This window comes from Erpetoichthys calabaricus, chromosome 9 (genome assembly GCF_900747795.2).
Source record: "Erpetoichthys calabaricus chromosome 9, fErpCal1.3, whole genome shotgun sequence".
NCBI classification, from domain to species: domain Eukaryota; kingdom Metazoa; phylum Chordata; class Cladistia; order Polypteriformes; family Polypteridae; genus Erpetoichthys; species Erpetoichthys calabaricus.
Genome location: NC_041402.2, coordinates 44147224 through 44160843, shown reverse-complemented (window position 1 = coordinate 44160843; position 13620 = coordinate 44147224). Strand labels below are relative to the sequence as shown.

At 38.2% G+C, this 13620-nt stretch overlaps 1 protein-coding gene across 2 annotated transcripts in view; it reads right to left on the bottom strand.

Annotated features, from left to right (window-relative positions):
- ripor1 (RHO family interacting cell polarization regulator 1) overlaps positions 1-13620 on the bottom strand; it is a 299969-nt gene that overhangs the window by 198712 nt on the left and 87637 nt on the right. The window contains exon 1 of one of the 2 annotated variants that reach the window (XM_028809408.2): positions 9164-9410. The exons of the other annotated variant lie outside the window; for it this stretch is intronic. The gene's annotated coding sequence lies outside the window, so the exon portion shown is untranslated. Of the gene's footprint in view, positions 1-9163; positions 9411-13620 lie in introns of those variants that run through there. 2 annotated transcript variants of the gene reach the window in all.

Sequence of the window (13620 nt, the reverse complement as noted above, 5' to 3'; positions counted from 1 at the left end):
TCCTCTCAACCATATTCACTTTAGCCATGAGATTTTTTCAAGTCACGCCCTCCTCTCAACAACGCACACGGTAATCTCACCTCTCATTCGTGTGAATGCTTTCTCAGCACTTATAAATTTTAACGTTTCCTCACTTTAAGTTCCCAATTAAAGAAGACATATTATGTCCAAATCTTATTGAAAAGAATTTAATTACGAAGGGTTATCAACAGAAAAAATGAGTACACGGGCAATCCTAGCACCGAGAAACAATGAAGTCAAACGAATAACGCCAAAAATGTCAATCGGTTACACGTCAAATTGGTTAAATGTGTATCAATAGACTATGCTGAAGCAGTTGGTGGTGATCATGACGAAGATGAAAACATCAGCTTACAATATCCCAAAGAATATCTACAATCGTTAACACCATCCGGTCTTACATCCTTCTTTCTACAGTAATTCGTGTGTTGTATCCAAGAAAGGTAATGTAGTACATCTTCCATGGATAACATTACACAACAAAGGAGATCTTGCTATGTCATTCGTATTAAAACGTTAATAGTTTCCCATTAGAATAGCTTTTGCAAAGACAATTAACAAATCCCAGAGCTAAACACTCAAAAAACTAATTTTATTTGATAGAGAGAAAGAAATGAAATTCAAATCACAGGCAGTTACACTTTGTGTTGTCACGATGAAAGTCCAAACACGAAATCAAAATTCAATGGTGATATTGACGAAAATTTAATTCAAAAAATTGTTTTTACTGAGGTTTTACAGTAAAGGTGTAAGTTTAAAAAGTATTTGCGCGTTAATTTCAAAGCCAAACAGAATGAAATCATATTACGCAATGAATAACTCTAATGTAACATGAAACAGTTTACTTTCAAATTATTACGTTTCTCTTTTTTAAAAGTTAATTACTTGCTGTAATTAAAATAGTTCTATTATGCATATGTAACAATTCTCATGAAAATAAAAATCTGTTTAAATTGTACATCCGCATCCCTATACACGAGTGACAGAACCACAAAGAGGCTAACGTGTAGTACAGGCACAGGGGTTGGTGAGCAAAGCGAGCAGGGGGCAAAGCCCCAAAGTAACCAAAGAAAAAAAAATCATTCAATTTACATGTTGCTGTCAATGAATTAAAAACCCAAGCTGAAATGCCAATGAACAGAAAGGTAATGTGTCTTCTTGGATGGTGCAGAGGTGAGAACTGCTGCTTTATAACCAAAAGGTTGCGGGTTCAAGTCTGGGCGCTCCACATTTTGTGTACTGAGCTGCCATTATTATTACTATAATATAATAAAACCACACATTTGATTTGAGTCTGTAACACCCGGTATAAATTTTGGCTACCTGTAAAAGAAAGCGCTTTTTTTTTTTTTTTATTATTCAGTTTTATTCTGTCAGTAACATTCACGTGATACAACGAACTTGCCTCTCCCTCTCTGAGTTGATGGCTTTTATCTCCATTCTTTTTACAAGAGCAGCAATGACCACAGTTGGTGCTTTGGTTGATGCCTGCACAGAACTATTTATTGTACCAGCAAAGACACAATGTCCTGTGACCACTATCAGACTATCATTCGGCATTTACGGCTTGACAACAAAGACACCCATGCAGAATGTGTGTAATTTGCTGCGATTTTGGTTTGTTAAGAACTGTGTTTTGAGTTACAATCCATGGCAGAACCATAACAACAGATAGCTTCTTCACAGTGCTTACACTGGCTAATAGACTGATGCACTGCAACACAACACTGCTCTGAGAATTTTGTGACTGACTTCACAGGCTTCAGGGATTCTAGTGTTAACGACTTGTAAAACAAGTAGGAGAGAGGTTGGGAGCACAAGGCACGTTGCCGCATCCACCACACGACAAACCACCTCAGGACCCCAAATTAGGACCTAAGCGCAGCTGTGCAATAGGGGACACCTCAGCACCACAGTAGATTGAATGGAACAGTGTGAGGGGTTTTTTTTCTTTTAAAAAAAAAAAAAAAACAGTAGCTGAAATGCCAATCAACCTTCAGATTGCCAGCCCAGATCCCTAGCCTCAGAGCCACCACTCTATACCTAAAAAGTGATGAAAGAGGTAAGAATATTGTATTCCTTTTGTCCTCTGATAAATGTTTTCACTTGTTCTTGCTCATTAAATCTGATGTCTCACTGTGATTGTTTTCCATGTGCCCAGGCATGACAATAGTTAACATAAGCTACCATCTGCAAGAAAGACATGGTGGCAGGGTTAGGCACTAAGCTATGATTAATTAGTAAGGCAAAAGTCTGACAGCTGCCTGATTGTTGTACTGTAAGTAAATATCCAAGTATATTTATAATGGACTAACAGATTTAAAGTTCACTTTGCTTTCGTAAGATGACAGTCATTTTTTTTTTGACTGCCCATCACAAAGTCACAAGCTGCACTAGAGCTACTGTGAGGAAAACCTCAACAAAAATTGCATTATATTCAAGGTAATTTATATTTCACGCCAATTTAACTACTATTTTTAAATGGGTCGTTATGCCAACCATTGAAGAGTTACAGTATAACCTGTTGTGTGTCCTTCACATTTGTAAGAGGTTTCACATTACCTGACTGTTCAATGGCTACAAAAAATGAATTATGAACAAAAAATTATGCAATTAGCATGCAAAGGTAGAAGATAAGGTAAACTGCAAAAAGCATATTATAGATAGTCCCACAAGGCCCACAAATGCAACATACACTACGAAAAAAAAAAAATCACTTAAATATCTCTACTCCCTAAGAAGACTTGAGAAAGTTGGACTTGGAACTTCATTCACTGCCAACCTTTACAGGTGTGTGGTGGAAAGCATTCTGGTATCTTGCATTTTGCTCTGCGACAATCAGAAAAGCACTATAGTGGGTGATTAATACTGCTTAGTGAATAACCCGTACCAGTATACCCTCTACTGTTGATATTTACAACACTTGACACAAGAGGAAGGCCATCAGCATCACAGGAGACTCCACCCACCAAGTTCACCATATGTTTGCCTCTCTCCTATCAAGACTAGGACTACACAACTGAAAATACAGTCATTTCGCTCAAGTCATTCAGCTGATCATCTTAGTCATTCAACTGTTGTAGCTGGTTTTAAATATAATATTTTATTTTGCACTGGGTTCCTGAATAACAATAACTGTTTCCCTTGCATTTTTGTATTGTGGAATGGCAATAATGAAAGTACTAGAGCAACAAGGCTGAGGCTCAACAAGGTTGAGTTTTAGTGCAATAGATACAGTTACATTTATTTAATGATTACTCATATTATCCATAATTTTGGGTGTACTTTTGCTTTTTACCCCGATTTCTTTCTAATGCTGAATTTGGACAAATATGCAATAGAGGATAGGTAAATTGCATCTATATTAAATAGCAGTCAGTCAGTCATTGTCCAACCCGCTATATACTCACACAGGGTTAAACAGCAATTTTTTATTAATCTCTATATACGCTAATTATCTACAATTAAAACATGTGGCAGAAATTTTCAAACTTCCAAATACCATGGTTTTCATGTGAAAATAGGATATTACTTCAGCATGATATACTAGCTCTTCATACTGTGAAAACGAATGGATAAGGAATATTTAAGAAAATAAAGAATATTGTATTTGTTTTCATTTTCTTTAGCTTTTCTGCTTATTTGGAAATAGATTAAAAGTAAACTGTTAATAAAATCTTAGCTCCAATTATGAATTTTTACCACACAAACTTTTGGGCACAACACCAGCAACTCTGTATCCCAATACGAAGATCTGAGAAAAGGAATGATTGGCTGGATTTATATTTACAAATGAAATACACTGGAGAATGACAAAGTACTTGATGCATACAGGTTTTCAAATATGGTGTTTTATTTCTCATTCTCAAACCCATTATCTTTGGATTTCTGCTTTTCTACACAAAACACTCATGTTTAAGGTAATTTCGGTATGGGGGTTCTCTTTACTAGTCTAATATTAATTAAAATATAAAGTAAAGCATGAACTGAATTATTAATTTTAAACAAGTTGTCAATTTTAAAAAAAATTAACTAGTAACAGGATTGTATGGTGGGTACATGTATATCAAGTGTAGACTGAGCCCCACTTACACAGAAAAAAGCTTCCATTACATATATATGCACTCCTCACCTAACGACCTGCCTGTATAACAACCATGTAGATTTAACAACCAGTTCTCCAATCAGTTGGTATTGTACGCTTTAGAAGAACTTTGGTCATGGAAACAGGAGTACGGCAACTCAGGGTCAAGCATCTCATTTTGCACCACCCCTTCTCAGTCTCAGTCTCGTTCCCACAGTCAGTCAGTATTCACTACACTAGCATTCGAAATCTCCAAGACTACGTATTTCATCTATAAATATGTACCTAATTGTGCGCATCATAGCACAAGATGTTGGTGAAAAGGAAGAGTGTGACTTCACCTGCAGGAAGCAGGAAAAAACAAAGGAAGGCAATCAATTGATCTTGAGATTAAAATGAAGATCATAAACAATTATGAAGCTGGTAAGGAAGTTAAAGAGATAGCACATGAGTTGGAGCTGGCACATTCAATCATTTCAACAATAGTGAAGAATAAAGGTAAGAGTAAACTACTGTAAAAACATTTATAAATATACTAAAAATGTTATAAATGGTGCACAGGTGACATTGAAAATAGGTATGCTTGAAATGTTGGTAAGGGGTGGCTCCTCACTTATTGACCAATTCACAGAAATGGAATTTAGTTGTTAAGTGAGGAGTGTCTGTATTTTTGTAGTTTATTAGCTCAAGTACCATTCTGTAAATTTGTACCGACCCCATAAACAAACATTCCTTCCCACCCAACTAATACATAGTTTTACCACGTGCATCCATCAGTATACAGTATGAGTGCACATTAATTTTGCACTTCCGTATCCTCCATTAATGTTCCTCCAGTCCAAACAACTCAGGCTTATCTTAGAGCTGAGGCAAATTCTAGCAGTTTTTTGCACTCTTAAAATATCAAAACATGCAAACAATCTTTCTGTACAAAACAATATAACATACCAGACATATATGTCAAACTGTGTTGCCTTACTCGAACCAGCAGCAGCGAGCACATCACACCCATCCTGCTCCACCTTCACTGGCTCCCTGTATCTTACAGAATCGAATATAAAATCCTACTAATAACCTACAAAGCCTTAAACGACCTTGCGCCAAACTACATCAGTGACTTTCTCCATCACTATGTGCCTGCCCACCCACTAAGGTCCTCTGATTCTGACAATCTTGTTGTGCCCCACACTAATCTACACTCCATGGGTGACAAGGCCTTCAGCTGTATAGCGCCCAGACTCTGGAATGACCTATTGAAATTAATTAGATGAGCTGACTCCAAGAATTATTTTAAAAAATAACTCAAAACTCATCTGTTCAGGAAGGCTTTTAGCTCTACTTGACTTTACTACCCTTCTCTCAGTTTACTTCTCTGTCAAGATGCTCATGTAACCTGTATGTGTGTGTGCTAAACCATCAACTATGTTGTCGGTTAGGCTTTTTTTTTCTCTGAATTCACTGTCGTAATCTTCGTTATTTATTTATCTGGTTTGTACAATGCTATATACTGTATACCCTGCCATTCTTTCTTATATTTTGTAAGTGCCTTGAGCATGGGAAAGGCGCTATATAAATAAAATGTATTATTATTATTGCATTTTCATTATTTACTAAATTCAGAATTGTCAGCTTTACATTGGATATTGTATAGCTCACATGATTACTTGAGGCTTCATCTAACATGCAATAAACATGCCATCTTGAACACTTATCTAGTTTTCTTCTTTATAGGAAAAATATGTACATAAATTTACCTGTTTGCAGGATGCTTTCAGCAGCTTTTTCACAATCCAAGCAATGATACAAGTCTTAACTTTTTGTTAAGCTTTAACTTTTCTCCACAGCAAACAAAATGAGTCAATGGTGTGTTTATCTCAAATTGGTGTATCTCAAACACAAGTCAATTAATGAAAGAAAAAAGGTGTGTTCTAATTCAATTAAATTATCAACGTGAAGTAGCATAAAAAGACAGTATTTCCTTATATTGCATTTGGTTGTGAGAAATATTTACATTCTCTGTTGATATCTTATACATTGCAAATTGTGGCCTACAGGGCAAGCTAGCTTGCTGAAGCTACTTTTTGCTACAACTAAATCTACTTATAAATTCAACTTCTAGCAAAACCAGCTGTCTTAATTCAAGTATATATTTGCATAAACATACAGTGCTAAAGCAATGACGCTGACACACGCAAAGGAGCCTACCTTTCATTTGTTTAAACAAAGCGATAACATATTTTTTCTTTTAAAAAGGCGTATGTAGCAGACAGCTGTAACAAACAAGCTACATGATTCTCCCTCTTCCATAAAAGTTAACACAAATACTGTCATTAAAATGTACAATGTGCAGACCCACTAGGTAGTTCACACAGAGACTAGTCCCAACTTTTCCATTGTCCCTTCTGAAAAAAAATGGGCTTTGAGATCATATGAAACACAATAATACATAATACCTGTTTGTGTTTTATTGTCATTGTGAAACACGTAGAAACTGGAATAAATAACATTTATGGTTCCAGGGATAACAAACCCCACAAGTGTAACACACACTCGCCAAAAAAAAAATAAACTAAAATCATCTAATATTAGCAAACTAATGCATATGTTTCTTGGCTGGAAAATTAAACTCTCCATCCATCCATTTTTTGATTTCTATTTTTAAAGCAGGTTTAACAGAGAGAAGTAGCCTATCCTGGAAAATTGGGCAAAAGGACAATAGCCAGCAACAAGGAACAACTACACACATGTACACACTCACACAAGGCCTATTTAAAGTCATCAAATAACCAATACAATACATTCAGATGTTAGGCTCTTCTTAACATCTATATTTCTTAATCTGCACATATTTGCATTAAAGAGGAAATATTGCATCTAGTTTTAAACTTGGCAGTAATTTCTGCCCTTTAAATCTTCTAAACACCAAGATCAATACAGCACTTTATCAATTCTTAAATATCACCATTAATAAACATGTACAGGTTACAGGAACCACACTGATCTGCAATCTGCAGTGTAGTTTGCTTCTATAAAGGAATAATTAGATTAGCAGACCCTGAAGGTAAATACTGATCCTGTAGCTACTTTTAAGAAAGATTTATAGGTCAACCTACATTACTTATTACCCACAATAAATATACAAACTAGAACATGGAACTGTTTAGTAATAGTGTTTATCAGAGTTCACCATTAAAGGCACTATACAGCATATTATGTAATTAGGCTGTGATTGATGTAACAGAAATGTAAATGTAATCTGGGCAAATACATTTTATTATAAACAAAAACAGGGAAACGATTTCTCTGTTTCCAAAAGATAACACTTTGTGCTACATAAAAAGCGAATAAAAAACAATGTGGATCATGGAGGCTAAATCTAGAAAAGCATTAATACATTTTCCAAAATTATTTTTTCCACCACAAAATCATGGGGAGTGTCTGGGTCTAACTTAGATAAAATGATAACACAAGGGAGGAGGAAGTCATGTGCAGTGTCCATTAAAGGACACACTCATACAAGCCTTCCTTCTCTGTTAACTGACACATTCCAAGGCTGTGAATGCTTTCTAACCTGTACAAATCTGATATAATTAAGATCTTCTCAAGCCAGTCTTCTCACTGTATCAAAGATTTTCTATGCAATTCAAGATAAACATTTATTTAGTCCTACAAATTCTATGCTACTGAATTCTACATAGGTCAAAGTATGTAAAGGTCCATCAACTACAGCATGTAAATCAATGCTGAGAAGTCAAAATCTTTTATGCTTTTTAGAACTGTTCTTTCCATATTAACCTTCCGAAACAGACTCTTCTACTGTGATTTTCACAGAAAAAGCATCTTAGTTTCCATAGCACACTATTCACCGTTTATGACTTCAGGGGCTTTCTTCCATTCTTTAACTATAACGGCACATTGTTAAATATTTTAATTGTATTGGTTTTAATACTTTAAATAAGCATGTTAAGTGTCTTACTACATTTTGTGTTTTTTGGGAAAAATTCTAACTCACCTACTCTAGCACATTTGGAAAAGGATGCCCTGCTTTACTTATTGAGATTTTTTTTCAACCAGAAAAAGGCAAGAATTTATTAACGCCGTCCTAATGTATGTCTGGGCTTCTGTTATCCCTTCAGAGGTTTATCTTCGAGTGACAACTACATAACGGTTTACCCGAATTCTTAAATCTCTTGGTTAGTAATGGTGAGGATACGTATGTCCTGTAACATATGTATTGTAATGTATACTTATAAAATTATGAAAGACGGAAGAAAAAGTTGAATGTGCATTTTATGGTGTTATATAAAATGGTCTGCTACCAGTTTTAAACCTCTAACTAATCTGACAGTAAACTATGGATTTTAGCTATACATAAACAGGGAAAGAACAGCCTTTACGGGTAATGCAATGTCAACAATACCCCCTCTTGCGCCATCTTGCTGGAAGACGCTATATAAATGACAAAATGATTAAAGCTTATTACCCACATGAACTGAAGAAAGGAGTGAATTGTGTATGTTGTCCGCATCATGCACGTATTTTATCATCTTTTCGCAGCACGTGAACAACACAAGAGTCAATAAAACACTCTCTTCTTTTGTGACTAAAGTCAGTAGTTCCGATTAAACAAGTCGTCTTTAGTATCGGCGTCACTTTCTCTGCCTAATCGGCTTCTCCTCTAGACAAGCCAGAGCTCCTTCTTGATCTCGCCCCCCTGTACTCTGGTTTAGGCGCTGCCAATATAATGCATCGGAGGTTCGAGCGGTGCACAAGACACTTGGGTCAGCAGCTCGAGGGGCAATAATCCCAAGCACTGGGGGCTCGAATGAAGACCAGCGCTTCTCTTTGTTTCACATTACGGAGAGCCGCGCCTGCTGTCACTTTGCTTTGTTTTTACTCTCACACTTCACGGCCTTTGGCCTAAAAATACAACACTGAATCCGTTAGCAAACATCAACTCCCAAAATAGGCAAAAAAGTATTCCCGCCAACAGCATGTTTACCTGAAAACACAAGAAAAAAAATATGATACGAGGTGAAAACATAAGCGTTGCCTTACATGTCTGATGCGAATGTGGGAAGCGGCTGCCCGCTCAGCTTCTCTCCTTTGAGTTGGTCTCGGTGATTCACCCGCTCTTGCCAATAAGCCGCTCCTCAGCGTCTGACGGCTGGGTGCCGTGCGCCGCTCATCCTGGGCTAAAGAAGAGGCTGTCGATAGAGTCCAGTTCGGTCGGGGGTAAATCTCTGGCTTCCTTGTCCCTCTGCTGTTCAGACACACGCAAGCAGCAACTACACGCCAACACTCGGAGGCAAGCAGCCCAGTGAGGAGGCGGGGCGTACAATGATTTCCACGGCGCTTTGGGGCGGGACCGCTAGCTGGCAAGCGAAGTGTGCACACCCACTCACGCGCTGTGCGTGTCAAATACACTCATCAGCAGGGGCTTCCTTCTCAGCAGTGTGTGCCTCCAGTGCAACCTCACAGCTCGTAGCAGTGGGCGATAAATGAGCAAGAAACGACTCTGAACTCTGCGATTAGAAACACAGGCAAAGGGATCTTGCAGTTAGCGCGGACAACATTTGCTGTTATGAGCGAGTTGCGTAAATTCCCCTATGCAGGGGCAACTCTGAGCATGTAGTCAGAAGCCCCTCCAATCCTACGGATGAATGCGAGTTTTAAATACACTGAATGGCAGGTGCTTCCCTACAGCTGCCGTCGCCGTCTCAATGAAACAACTCACATTCCAGTATTGAAGAATGCAGGGCAGTGGGCGTCATGACACTAGGCGTCTGTGTCTCTGATCCTTTGGCTTAAAGCCCCCTTTACGCAATACATCCATCCATTTAACTGTGTCCACTTAATCCCGCTTTTTGATCATAGGGAACTGGAGTCTATACCAGCAGCATCCCTCTGCTCATTTCCTTTTGCTGTAGCAGTACTTATTAAAAGGCAGCCATCCATCCACTTTCTAAACCTGCTTAATCCCGTATTTAAGGGCAGTGGAGGTCAGAGTTTCCTAGGCAACATTTCGGACCTCTTCACCATCTATCACGCCCTTTAAATATTAGCACTCCTTATTAAAATCCAGCAATATATTTCTTTTATAAACCTATTTAATTATATTTTATTGGTAGGATGGAGGGCCAAAGATTACCAATTCAGCATCAGACATGACACACCAGTCAATCTAAGGACAGTTTCACCTGTTAAACCTATCAGTATGTGTTTGGGTTGTAGGAAAAAAATAACGTCGCATAGACCATAACTAGGCCAAGATTCAAATTCAGTGCATTGTAGCTTTGAACAGTGGTGGTATTCAGGGTGTTTTTGCTTTGTCAGCTACCCAGTGATGGATACATGTTATGCTTGCAGGGCAGGAAGGTAGGATGTGCTTCCTCATAGATATACAACCTCCAGGATGCACGGAGTGAAGGCGTAAGGAACCTAACAATAAGGGATATTAGCTGATTGTGAGTGGAGCATTATAGTACCAAGACTTTCTGAGAAGTGCTGGTACTGCATATTGTTAAGTAAGTTAAGTACTGGCCAACTATAAACACTGCCAGTACACGTGGAAAAACCCCTGTGCACTCCAAAGAACAAAATCTAGAAATGCCAGTATAAAGGTACTGGTTTTTACTGGCTCCCTTCATGCAATGGCTTACAGGCAGCAGCAGTAGCTAATGCATCACCTGCATTTCGTTTAATTATAATGTGTTCCAAACCTCAGGTCTGATCACATTCTGTGAGAAGTCTGCACATGCTTCCCATGTATGCTTCAGATCATCTTGTTTCTCCTCCACACACTAAACACATGCATGTTAAATTAATTGATTGGTATGAGATAAAGCTAGTATGTAAGCAAGAGTCTGTCCTGACTGACTGACTAACACCCTGTGCAATACTGGTTCCTTGCACCCAGTGCTGCAAGAAGAAAAACCAGTCAATGTGACCTTGCACTGGAGTCACTGGACTGAAAATGGATGGATTGTTTTAGCCCATTATTGGACTAAATATGTATATATGTGTACTGATCATTCAACTCAATGTGATTTTAAAACAGTAACAATAGAAACTGTATATCCAGTCCAACAATCACCATTCATCCACTTTATGAATCTATTTTTCCTTTGCAAAGCCACCAAATTCCAATGTCAATCTTAGCAGCAAATGATGCAAGGCAGAAAAAAAAACTTGAAAAATGATGTCAATGCACCATAAGGTACATTAGATAGACAGATCTTTTTTGACCTTAGGTGGTAATTTGGTTTTTAAGAGAAGCTAGCTAGCTAGATATATAGATACACAGACAGACAGACAGACACATATCATGGTCTGAACACACATCAGAATTACTATTTAACAAGAAATAAAATTTCTGACTTGGCAGTCACAGGGAGGCTTTGTACTGGTATATTACTGTTGGTATAAAATGAGTCCCAGTAGAGATTTTTGACACACTTCTGCTGAATAATTTGTTGCCTAAAATTACTCGGTGTTAGTGTGCCAGAGAAGAGGATATGCAGCATTGCTCATACTGGCACTCAGTTTTGCTTTAATTCTCTCCTTTGCTGTTACGGCGAGGGGGGTCCAGAGTGCATCCTATAACTAAGCCTGCCCTAATAATTAGCTTGTTGATTTGGTAGGCTTCTCCTGAAGTGATGTTACAAGCCCAGCAAACCACAGTGTAAAAAACTGCACTAGCGATCATAGAGTTGTAGAAGATGCAAAGGATACCACTACCCACATTAAAGGAACAGTCTTCCTAAGAAAGAAGAGCCTGCTCTGCCTTTTCTTATATAGGTCCCCTGTGTTATGAGACCAGTCCAAACTCTCATTGATGTGGACTCCCAAGTACCTGTAAGAATGAGCCACGTCTACATCCACTCCCTGGATAGTGACCAGACATAGAGGATCTTTGGTGCAGCGAAAGTCAATACCAGTCCCTTGGTTTTGCTGATGTTAAGGTGCAGATGATTATCTTTGCACCAACAAACAAAATTTTCCACCTGACTCCTATACTCTGTCTATACTTCATATGCACGTCAACCTTCAGACACGACATACTAATGAAAGGGCATTTAAATGTGGACAATCAGGTTAGCAGGATGCATTTGAATAGTGGGAAGAAACCAGAACATATGAGAAATACATCCTCAGACTGAAATGAAGCAGGGCCAAATTACTACAAGGTGGTAACATTATGTGCTACACCACTATGCCATCTTCCGTATCATAACAAGAAATAACAGTATATGAATTATCTTTTGGTGATTTAAATGAGCACTTTTTTTTTTTTTTAAATGAAAGGCGGGAAAGCTAAAACCTTGAGGACTAAGCAACTGCAGGTAAAAAGGGGGGGTGGATATCAACAAAGCAGTAGGTGGTATGTGGGTAGAGTATGTGCTGTCACACATGGATGCTTTTCCTCCTGTCTCACTTGGCAGACAGAAATAAAGCCCTTCTGCTGCTAAACTGGGACAGCTATGGGTCTCCTGCTTAAGCACCAAATAGCAGCAGTTGGTTGTAAATTTATTTACCCTTTTTTGTTACAAAATTCGAAAAATGGTGTCTCAATTCCTCACACGTGAGGCTGAGATTTTCAACACATAAATACAAGACTCATTAAAAGGCATTAAAAAAAACAATTTTACAAATTTGCTGTAACTAAGACACTTTACTACACCATTTTTCTCTTGCACACTCCTCTAGGATTATCTGGGTCAAAGGAAGAGAAATGACAAGACACTATAAAAGTCAAGGAGCCCCTTATATCGTACTGCAGATGTTAACAGGCACGCCAAACAGGTTTACCAGTGCTTCTGTGGTGAGCAACCTCTACTGAGATTTTTTTCCCTTCTTTTGAAAGATGTCTTTGGGGATGGAGGAGGGGGCAGGGTGGGGGCTAGGAATTTCATTCCTGCCACCCCCCAACCTGTTTCCTGGAATGTACTCATTTACCATTCAGCTCATTGGAAGCTTATTTAGCAAAGTGTGAGTCTCATTTCTTCAAACATGTTAAAGTAGCCCTTAGGGCTTAGGGAATTTAAATTCACCCCAAATGTTCAGGCTGGGATCACTAAGGTTAGGGGACCACTCATGATTTCCAATATGCAACATTTGTTCAAAAAAAAAAAAAAAAAGAGCAGTACATGCAAACCCCTTGTTTGTGACAAATGAAAAGACACAGATTTCAGCTTAAGAGAAAAGAGGTTTAGCAAGTTCAGACTCACTGTGGATTTGCAGCCTAATGCTCAGCAAAGCCCACATGTGAAGGGAAAAAGGAAAGCTTTTCAGTTTCATTCATCCATACTCAGCCCCCTAAATTAAAACCTAAGGCCATACTTTCTTGGTCAGGAAGATGTCAGACGTATGGAGTTCCACGTGGTTAAAAAGATAAAATATGTCAGCTTAGGTGTGTTGGCGGATCGACGGATGTCAGTCACTGTGGGATCCATTTCTACACTGTTAACAATCAGAAAGTACAAAGGAGGCAGAGAATTCAATTGGCCTGGTAT